This window comes from Nicotiana sylvestris, chromosome 3, assembly GCF_000393655.2.
Source record: "Nicotiana sylvestris chromosome 3, ASM39365v2, whole genome shotgun sequence".
Lineage (NCBI taxonomy): Eukaryota > Viridiplantae > Streptophyta > Magnoliopsida > Solanales > Solanaceae > Nicotiana > Nicotiana sylvestris.
The window spans coordinates 64,381,426-64,393,522 of NC_091059.1; positions in this window are offsets into that span (position 1 = coordinate 64,381,426).

The following is a 12,097-nucleotide window of genomic DNA, read 5'->3' on the forward strand; positions in this document are numbered from 1 at the left end:
TAGAAACTGAAATACCATGCAGACGAACAATCTCCCGGATATAAATCTCCACCAGACGCTCCAAAGAATAGGTAGTACACATAGAAATGAAATGCGCAGATTTGGTCAGCCGATCCACAATCACCCAGATGGTATCGAATTCCTCAAAGCCCGTGGGACCCAACTACAAAGTCCATGGTGATCCACTCCCACTTCCACTCTGAAATCTCTATCTGCTGAAGCAACCCACCCGGTCTCTGGTGCTCATACTTCACCTGCTGACAATTAAGCCACAGAGCTACAAACCCAACTATATCTTTCTTCATCCACCTCCACCAATAGTGTTGCCTCAAATCCTGGTACATCTTCGCGACACCCGGATGAATGGAATACCGCGAACTATGGGCCTCCTCTAGAATCAACTCCTGAAGTCCATCAACATTGGGTACACATACCCGACCCTGCATCCTCAATACCCCGTCATCACCAATAGTCACATCTTTGGCATCGCCATGCAAAACTTTGTCCTTGAGGACAAGTAAATAAGGGTCATCAAACTGACACTCCCGGATACGATCAAACAAGGAAGACTGAGAGACCACACAAGCTAGAACCCAACTGGAATCCGAAAGATCCAATCTCATAAACTAGCTGGCTAAGGCCTGAACATCCATCGCCATGGGCCTCTCTGCTACTGGTAAATAAGCTAAACTCCCCAAACTCTCTGACCAACGACTCAAAGCATTGACCACAATATTGGCCTTGCCCGGGTGATACAAGATAGTGATATCATAGTCCTTCAGCAGCTCTAACCACCTCTTCTAACGCAAATTAAGGTCCTTCTACTGGAATAAATGCTGCAAACTCCGGTGATCAGTATAAATCTCACAAGGCACACCATACAAATAATGATGCCAGATCTTCAAGGCGTGAACAATAGCAGCTAACTCGAGATCATGGACATGATAATTCTTTTTATGTACCTTCAACTGTCTGGACGCGTAGGCAATCACCCTACCGTCCTACATCAATACCGCTCCAAGGCCAATCCTCGAGGCATCACAATAGACAGTATAAGACCCCAAACCTGTAGGAAATATCAAAACTAGGGATGTAGTCAAAGCTGTCTTGAGCTTCTGAAAGCTTGCCTCACACTCTTCCGTCCACAGAAACGGAGCACCATTCTGGGTCAGCCTGGTCATAGGGGCTGCAATCGATGAAAACCCCTCAAAAAACGACGGTAGTAACCCGCCAAGCCAAGAAAATTGTGGATCTCTGTAGCTGAGGATGGTCTGGGCCAACTCTGCACTACTTCCACTTTCTTCGGATCCACCTAAATACCCTCACTCAATACCACATGGCCTAAGAATGCCACTGAATCCAACCAAAACTCACATTTCGAGAACTTTGCATATAACTTCTTTTATCTTAAGGTCTGAAGCATTGTCCTCAGGTGCTGCTTATGATCTTCCCGACTCCAAGAATACACCAGAATATCATCAATAAAGACAATGACAAATAAGTCAAGATATGGCTGAAACACACTGTGCATCAAATGCATAAAGGTTGTTGGGGCATTGGTCAACCCAAAAGACATAACAAGGAACTCGTAATGACCATACCGAGTCCTGAAAGCAATCTTCGGGATATCTGGCTCCCGAATCTTCAACTGATGGTAATCTGAACACAAGTCAATCTTAGAAAACACTCGTTCACCTTGAAGCTGGTCAAACAAATCATAAATATGAGGAAAAGAATAACAGTTCTTTACTATAACTTTGTTCAACTAGCGATAATCAATGCCCATACGCATAGAACCATCCTTTTTCTTCAAAAACAAGATAGAAGCACCCCAAGATGATATATTGGTCCGAATAAAACCCTTATCAAGCAATTCTTATAACTGATCCTTCAACTCAGGAGGGGCCATATGATACAGAGGAATAGAAATGGGATGAGTGCCTGGCAATAGATCAATGCCAAAATCAATATCTCTATCGAGCGGCATGCTTGGAAGATCAGCTGGAAACACATCAGGGAAATCCCGCCACTCGGACTGAATCAGCTGTAGGGGTATCAATACCGACATCTCTCACATAAGCTATATATGCGTCACACCCCTTCTCAACCATACACAGAGCCTTAAGAAATGAAATAACTCTGCTAGAAGTATGATCTAAGGTACTCCTCCACTCTACTCGCGGTACACCTAGCATAGCCAGCGTTACGATTTTGGCGTGACAATCAAGAATAGCATAATGGGGCGACAACTAGTCCATGCCCAAGATAACATCGAAATCTACCATGCTAAGCAATAATAAATCAGCTCTGGTCTCAAAACTAAGAGCAACCACACACGACCGATAAACGCGGTCCACAACAAGAGAATCTCCCACATGAGTAGAAACATAAACATGGGAACTCAAAGAATCCCGAGGTACACCCAAATGCGGGGCAAAATAAAAAGACACATAAGAATAGGTGGAGCCTGGATCTAATAAAATCAATGCATCTCTATGACAAACCAGGACAATACCTGTTATGACAGAATCGGAGGCGACAACCTCGGTATGGGCAGGAAGGGCATAATATTTGGCCTGGCCTCCCCCTCTTGGGCAACCTCTACCTCCCCGACCTCCACCTCTAGCTGGCTGAGCCGGCGGGGTAGCAACTGGAGTTATAACCCTGAGAACTCTACGGGGCACGTTGTGGATGAGAAGTATGTGGAGGTCCACCCCTCCTAAGTCTAGGGCAGTCAATCACCATATGGCACGTATCACCATACTCAAAATAATCTCTTCGAGGACGTGGTGGTTGTGACTGGCTCGGGTCAGGTCTGCTAGACTGACCACTAAAAGCACCCCACGCAGGAGGCGCAGAAGATACTAGAGGTGCATAATAAGGCTCTTGAGGCCTAGGAGGAGCTGGAATACCACTGGTTGCTGGGAAAGCTGAATGAACAAGGCAACTCATATAACCCCTACTATGAAGACCTGCAGCTGGGGCAAGGGCACCAGAATAATAGCCCGACTTTTGAGACCTTTTGGCCTCCCTTTCCTCTCTATCCCTAGCATGCATACCCTCAATCATCCTAGCAATGCTCACCACCTGCTGATAATAAATATCCATCTTCAACTCATGAGCCATGCTAGACCTAATGCTAGGAATAAGCCCCTCAATAAACCGACGAACCCTCTCGCAAACAGTAGAAACCAAGGCTGGGGCATGTCTAGCCAAGCTAGTGTAAAGGACAGCATACTCTGAGACAGTCATAGTACCCTGGCGCAAATGCTCAAACTCTACGCACCATGTGTCTAAGGCTTTGAGGAACATACTCTCTTAGAAACATATCTGAAAACTGAGTACAAGTCAGGGAAGCAGCCTCATCTAGGCTGTCTAACTCATAGGTGCGCCACCACTCATAGGCGGCTCCTCAAAGCTGGAAGGTAGTAAAGGAAACCCCGCTCGATCCTAATATACCAATGGTACGGAGAATACAGTGGGACTCATCTAGAAATCACAGAGCATCATCTTATGCTAGACCACTAAATATAGGAGGCTTGTACTTCTTGAACCTCTCAAGCCTCAGCTGCTCATCCTCGGAAACCGCTACCCTGTCCTTGGTCTGATCTGGGACTGCAGGTTGTACAGGAATAATCTCTGGGACCTGATCATCATGCACTCGCTGCTCAGGAGTGCAGGCAGCGGGAGTCTGTGTTCCTCTCATGGCCTGAGATGTAGCTATAGCAAGGGGAAGCAACCCTGCCTGAGCCATAGTGGTGTACATGCTCATGAACTGTTCTAGAGTCTCCTGAAGTGTTGGAGTAGTGGCAGTAGGCGTATTAGGTACTCGGGCTCTGGCTGGAACTGGTGGTGGCTCTTCACTGACAGCTCACGCAGGTGCTCTAGCTGCACCGCGTGTGCGTCCTCGGCCTCTACCTCGACCTCGTTATCTAACGGCTCCAGTAGGGGTGCGGGTGCTTGGTCATCTCTGGTAGCATGTGTCCTCACCATCTGTGAGAGAATAGAAAGCAGAAGTTTAGAATTATGATATCAAAATCTTGCACGACAAAGAAATCAAATGAAGTGGAATATTTCTAATAGTTACATAGCCTCTCGTAGATAAGTACAGACGTCTTCGTACCGATCCGCGAGACTCTAATAAACCGGTTTGTGATTCATGTCTCTTTTGAACCTAGAGATCCGATACCAACTTGTCACAACCCCAGTTCATCCTCCGAGAACTATCGTGACGACACCTAGTCTCTACGGCTAGGTAAGCCTAACAAATTGTGGAAAACATAAAACAACAGAATAAAGCTAACCATAACTACAGAAATAACATAACGAAGCGGTTAAGATGCCGCTCGGCATATACAATACAAACTCTCGAAACTGAAACAACATTTTGCAAAATCCAAAATCTCATGAAATCACAAGCCTTTGAATGTCTACAAATATATAACTATAGAATGTTTAACAAAAGAAAAATACAGAAGGGTTAATACTTAAAGAGAGAATAGAAAGGGACTCCTCGGTCTGCGGACGCGGCAGATATACCTCGAAGTCTCTGGGAATATCGCCTCGCCTCAAGGGTGGTAGGACTGAGTCGAAGTACCTCGATCTGCACATGAAAAACTTACGCAGAAAGGCATGAGTACACCACAGCGGTACTCAGTAAGTGTCAAGCCTAACCTCGGTCGGGTAGTGACGAGGAAAGTCAGGGCCATACTGAGGTGAAATGAAGTACAGGGTATAACTGTATAGAATAAGACATCATAATTAAGTGCAATAGTAAGAAGTAACACAGGAGAGAAAGAACAACAATAGCTAACACAAAGACAAATAATCACGGAAGGAATACAGCTCAACACTGAGATAACAACTAGAGATCTCCCAGGATACCGTCCTGTAGTCCCAAATATAAATATACAGTGGATCTCTCGGGATATCGTCCTGTAGTCCAACTCATAATGCGCGGGAATCTCCCATAATACCGATCCGTAGTCCTAAATGTAAATACTCAGTATTGGGGAATCTATCGGATGCAGTCCCGTAGTTCTAATATAAAAGTGCAGGGGGATCTCCCGAAATACCGATCCGTAGTTCCAAAGTAAACATGCAGGGGGATCTCCCGGGATACCGTCCCGTAGTCCCCAAGTAAACACATAGCAATAACACGAAGAATAGACAATTCAATTCAAATTCCATACTAAGGTAAAACAAGTATTTCTAGCTTAACATGCTACACATAATCCAAATAAGGCAGTTTGAGCAATTAAAGCAATTAAGTCAATTAGACATGCTTCCCTAAACTAACAACAGGCTTAAATCACAAGTAGTATAAACAGGAAAGGAAACATGAATATAGTTACTTAATGAAAACCGGATTTTTAATAATTAGCACAAGTACGCACTCGTCACCTCACGTACAAGGCATTTCAGATATCAATAATACCAAATCCTAAGGGGAGTTTCCCCCACACAAGTTTAGGCAAGCCACTTACCTCGAACCGGCTCAAAATCAACCTGAAATCACATTCTTGCCAAGAGTACTCGACTCCAAATGGCCCAAATCTATTCAATTCAATTGCATAATGTAAATATAACTTCAAGTAACTGATTCCACAAATAAATTCTAAGATAATATGCAAAATTAGCTAAAATGACCAAAATGCCCCCGAGCCCACTTCTCGGAATCGGGTAAAATTTATGGATTATGAACCTTCATTCACTCACGATTCTAACCATACCAAAATAAGCCAAATCCAATGTCAAATTCCCAATCAAAACTCAAAAATTAGGTCTAAGAACTTTTCCAAATTTTATTCCCAATTTCTCACCCCAAATCCGAAATTAGATGATGAATTCATTTTAGATTAATGGGTTATAAGCAAAAAAAGGAGTTAAGAATCAATACCCCCAAACTTCGTCCAAAAATCTTTCCAAAATTCGTCTCCTACCGAGCTCCCAATTCAATTTTGTGATATGAACTCAAAACCCTCGATTTGAAATTTATGTTCTGCCACGACGCTTTCTTCTTTGCGAATACGAGACCATTGTCGCGAACGCGATGCACAAAATTCCACTGGCCAGCCTTCCTCTTTCGCGAACGCAATGTCCAAGTCGCGAACGCGATGACCATCTTCCCTTCTCCTATGCGAACGCGGGACCATCTTCGCGAACGCGTAGGTATAAGACCCCACAGCCTCGCGAACGCAGGAATACCTTCGCGAACGCGAAGAATTAAACCTCCACGAGTCCCAGCTCCTCTTCGCGAACGTGAGACCCCACTCGCGAACGCGAAGAAGGAAACCAGAACTGACCTGCTGCAATTTTTTGCAATACTCTAAGTTCCAAAAATGACCCGTTGAGCATCCGAAATACACCCGAGGCCCCTGGGACCACAACCAAACATGCCAACCAATCTTAAAACATTATTCAAACTTGTTCCAACCTTCGGAATGCTCAAAACAACATCAAAACACCAATTTAACATCGGATTCAAGCCTAACTCCAAACATTCTCAAATTACGCTTTCGATCGAAATGTCTATCAAATCTTGTCCGAATGACCTGAAATTTTACAAGCACGTCACATTCAACACTACGGAGCTACTCCAACTTCCAGAATCCTATTCCAACCCCGATATCAAAATCTCACTATCGAACCGGGAACTTCAAAATTTTAACTTTCGGCATTTCAGGCCTAAATAAGATACGGACCTCCAAAGCACAATCCGAACACGCCCCTAAGACCTAAATCACCCAATGAAACTAACAGAACCGATAGAATTCCATTCCGAGGACGTCTTCACACTGCTCCGACTACGGTCCAAATTCTAAAGCTTAAGCTTTCTTTTAGAGACTAAGTGTCCCAAAACACTCCGAAACTCAAAATCAAACATCCCAAAAAATCAAAATAGCATAAACGAACACGAGGAAAGCAATTAATAGGGGATTGGGGCGTTAATTCTTAAAACGACCGTCCGGGTCGTTAAAGTCGACCCTAATTGATGTTGGTTATCCCTTATCATTATTGACTTACCCTTAGTTGGAGTCCTAGATTTATGTTACCGTTCTTATTGTTGAATTGTACTTATGTGGGATCATTGCTACACAGTATATCTTTCTTGTACCATTGTCTCCTATTGTGTCTTTCCTTGTGAGTTTGTTCTTCCATCTTTTTGTGTTATGGAGTTCCTGAGTTGATTTACTTGCTATATTCTTGTGTTATTGCCATTGTTTACGTGGTATTCAGTGTTGTGTTGTCACGAGGTTTCTTCCGTGCCGTTGTGAGATATTTACTTTTGGGACAACGAGACTGTACCTCGGTAGCCCTGCTGCATATTTACTTTTGGGACTATGAGGCGGTACCTCGGGAGTATCCATGTTGCATATTTACTTTTGGGACTATGAGGTGGTACTTCGGGAGCATCCCTATTAAATATTTACTTTTGGGACTACGAGGCGGTACCTCGGGAATGCCCTTGTTGCATATTGACTTTTGGGACTTCGAGGCGGTACCTCGGGAGCGCCTCTGTTACATATTTACTTTTGGTACTACGAGGTGGTACCTCGAGAGCGCCCCTATTGCATATTTACTTTTGGTGAGCTGTGATTATGAGGTTCGACAATGTTATATCACGCATTTTCGTATGTTAAAATTTCGTCGTAAGTTAATTGACGTAAGTTCGGGAATGAGATTATTTTGAGATTATAAGCATCATGCTATTTCAAACAAATGATGAGTATATTCTTGAAGGTGAGAGGGGAAGCAAGTCAAAGAAAATGAATTTTCATCCAAGATTGACATGTTGGGATAAAATATGGCCCGAGCTAAAATACTCGGTATTTATGTACTAGCACCATATAGGGTACCACATGACCATGATAGTAAGGTGTATAAGATATTTAAAAAGTGAGTAGTATTTTAAGTAAGTGGAAGTAATTCTTAATTATGTGTATAAATGGTTAATTATTAAGTAATGAGACATTACCTAGTTAATTAATAATTGGTGGTGGATTAATTGAAGTCTTTGGATAAAGACCGAAGCATAAAAATGTGGAAGCCCTTTGAAATATATTGAGTGACTCATAACTTGGATGTAAAGGTGTAAATTTAATTGTCATACACATCACATATGTAGGATATATAAAGTTTGGCCCTTTGGAATTAGTGGTGGATAGATGTTATAAATTCTTTGATCAACAAGTACCTGATGATTCTATATAACTCCAGCTTTAGTAGTACTACTATTGACTAGATTCTTTCATATTTCTAGACATGTACTACACTCACATATCACTGGAAGAGCCTACAAGATATTCAGATTCATAGAGAATCAATCATTGGACTTTTGTTAATCCAATTAATATCAATCCAAATAATATAGCCTATTTAGCTGTCTTCTATGACTTCTGCATATCAACTTTTAGAGCACATCCAAGCGCTTAACTTATCACAATTTAAAACTCGATCTGATGTATGATTTACCTACAATCCTGTTGCTTAGAAAGTCGAATTTTTTGAAATTTGGACTGGAAGTGGAAATTTTGATATCGGGATCGGATTTCGATTTCGAAAGTTGGAGTAGGTCCGCAATGTTAAATATGACTCATGTGCAAGACCAACTAATCGCTCCTTAACTGTGTAGATTTTGTCTCAAGAATATCATATGAATTTTTCCCTACTCAGGTCTGTTAAGACTATCCCGTCTTTCTTTTTGGCATGATCCATATAATACAAATGAAACGAGCAAAATACGCAACTTTCATAAATAGCTCTATTCATAGAAATACTAGGGGTACCTATATTCTTTATTCCCCATGTGAATTATTATTATACATTCTATTCATGGGTCTAAAAAAATATACGTATTTGATAAAGTTTATCCGAAAGGCATATTGATTTTCATTACATTCCAAGAAAATCTTATTAACATATTTCTTATACATTTCATGCTTTTATACATGTACATTGACCCATGACCAGATGAAATTATATACATGCATATATGTATATTATATTTATGGGATATGGGAAAAGGTTACGGCGTTATATACGCACCACCACCTGATTAGTTGGTATACGTTGATGATGTTGCCCATAGTGGCCGAGATGATATGATGGGATGCCCTCAGAGGCTTGATGATGTTATGAACGCATATACCTATGCATGGTATGATATTTATATGCATATACATGACATTATAAAATGAAACGATTCTCAGAACAATGCAAATGTATATGTCGAGTCTTTTACTCCATGTTTCTCTCATGTCTATTATTTACTGATTTTCATTCCTTACATACTCGGTGTATTATTTGTACTAACGTTACATTTACCTAGGGATGCTGCATTTCATACCCGCAGGTCTCGATAGACAAGTTGAGAGTCCTCCAATTAGGCGATCAACTTAGTGGAAGATGTTGGTGCACTCCATTTGCTTCGGATTTGCTTGTTTGGTCAGTATGATTTAGATGTGTATTGTTTGGTATGGTGGGGCTCTGTCCCGACCTTTATAATAATTATGTATCCTTAGAGGCTTGTATACAGTGTCATGTACGTAAAAGATGGTATCTCTTTGTTGTCCTATGTTCTGTGTACGAGTGGTTATTTTTGTCTTAGAGGCCCATATGTCTTAAATATATGTTGGTATTACATGTGTATTCTACCTATATTATGGAAGCCTCTACCGCTTAGTTATCTATGATAGTATGATACGAAAAGATACATTATATTGGTACTCGGTTGAGTAAGGTACCGGGTGCCCATCGCATCCAATCGGTTTGGGTCGTGACAAAAGTGGTATTAGAGCAGTTCTGTCCTAGGGAGTCTATAGGCCGTGTCTAGTAGAGTCTTGTTTCTGGGTGTGTTATGCACCACACTTATAAGTAGGAGGCCATAGGGAATTTAGGACTGTCACTCTTTCTTCTTACTCTAGATCGTGTGATAGAGCTCAGTTGTAAGAACTCAATTTCCTAAACTCTATCTTATTCGTAATACAATGATGCCTACATTCAGAAAGACGGTCGGTAAGAGATATAGTTGTGGAACTGTTGAGTTAGATGAACTCGATTTTGCATCTTGCTTATGATGAGTAAATGTGAGGTATTCAGCAGATCATGTGTGTACTAAAAGGTGTAAGGTTATTGATAAGGAGATTTAAGGAAAGAATACTTACCCACTCTTATAGTTAAAAGGAATAACGAAATTGGAAGTTAGGCACAAGTTTCAGCAAGTAAAAGAAGCAAGGTGAAGAAGGGTATGAGGTACCTAGTTAATAAATATTATCATTATTTACCATTCAAGAAGGGAGATATAAGCATTTTGAGTTACCTTCAATAGTAATAGATGTACGTACAATCGTCCACACCTATCTCAGTCATGCTCTATGGGAGCTAACATATATGGTTTAAGAGAATGACAGGATATTAGGATCTGTCTGGAGTTAGAGTAACCCCAAATGATGGATGGATGGTTTGCGTTAGTTGACATTTTCGAAGGATATTACAAAGATGCTAATAGACCTCATTGTAAGACACCCAGGTGATGCACTCTAGAATATTACAATTAAATGTGAATACTAGCATGATCAAAAAAATTCTGAGGATAGGCACTGAAAGCATGGAAGGGATAAATATTACCTTAGTGTGGTGCCCGTCCCTAGTAGAGCTAGAACGTTGAGCAAACCAAAGAGCCAATGAATGAAGCAAAGGGAACTAAAAGCAAAAGAATGTCTTGTTGAAGATTTCAAAAGAAAAGGATAGGTAGAAATATTAGCAGGGAAATAAAAAGAGAGAGATAAGGAAGTATTATGAGTAAGATATGATACATGGATGACAACAGTCGATCAAAAGATGACAGTATTACATAATCTATAGTCAAGTGAAGAAAGAGATGAGAGGCGACAGACCTTAGGACAGCAAAAGAGTATAGGCCATACAGTCATGTCCTCATTTTGAGAAATAAGTTCGCAACTCTAACGCGATTACCAAAAGGAAAAGTTAGATTCTAGAGTAATAGAACCAGTATGGATTGGTGAATAAGATAAACTAAACATGAATTAGGGACTGAGTGATTTATAAAAGTCGGCATCATGAAAAATTTCAGATTTTGTTCTGGCGATAATAGAATGGACAACAGAAGAAGATTCATGAGAAATTTAGAGAATGGTCATTCAGGAAGACGCTTCCCTAAAGCAAACAATGTGAGAAACATTCAGCTTAAGGGACTGTATGTGCCAGTTATACTAAGTGTCACCCTCGTGAGTAAGGAATTTTGTTTTCCTTGGTATAGAAGGATTATCGCAAGAAGAGTAAGGGTTATCGATGATGTGAAAGGATGCCAAAGATGAATAGGTAAACAATATGTAGGTAGGTATCGTAGCTCCAACTCTCAGTACTTCCCTAAAGGGGAGAATATGGAATAATGTGGCATTAAGCTAGAATTAAGTGGTTCTAGTAATTATGGAATGGTAAAGGATGAATACAAAAAAAAAAGGGATGAGATTGCAATTATCCAAAGCCTACATATATGCTACGATTCTAGAACATTATGCAAACACGACGTCAAGGAGAGGAAGTAAGGATTCCTGCCCGAAATGTTATTGATAGTAAGGGGCCAATGCGAGAGGTAAATTAAGACAATGGAAATAACCCGAGAAATATTACGTGGATTATTGATATGAGAATGGGCCAATGACTAGTTAACAGTTGATTCGGGAAAAGCCTAGTTATAGCTAGACATGAGGTTATAGATGAATCAGCAGATAGTTCAAGATAAGCATAGTAAACCCCAATATAATGAATTCAGCCTTGCAGTAATGTCATTATAATACTTGAAATATATTTAGATAGAAGTCGGGGTAGTTAAAAGCACTGTATGAATGTTACGGGAATAAAAGAGAGTTCCATTGGGAAGAAAGACCAGGAAAAGTAACAGCTTACGTTTAAAGAAAGCTGAGAAGGAACAAAAGGAATTATTCGATGAATGATCTAGAGTTAGTTACGTTATGGATACACTTAACAGTTTGGAGTTTTATACATGCAACATATACAACCGTGGAAGATTCTGGTATAAGTTAAAAGAAAGAATTGAGCCCAGATCATAGAT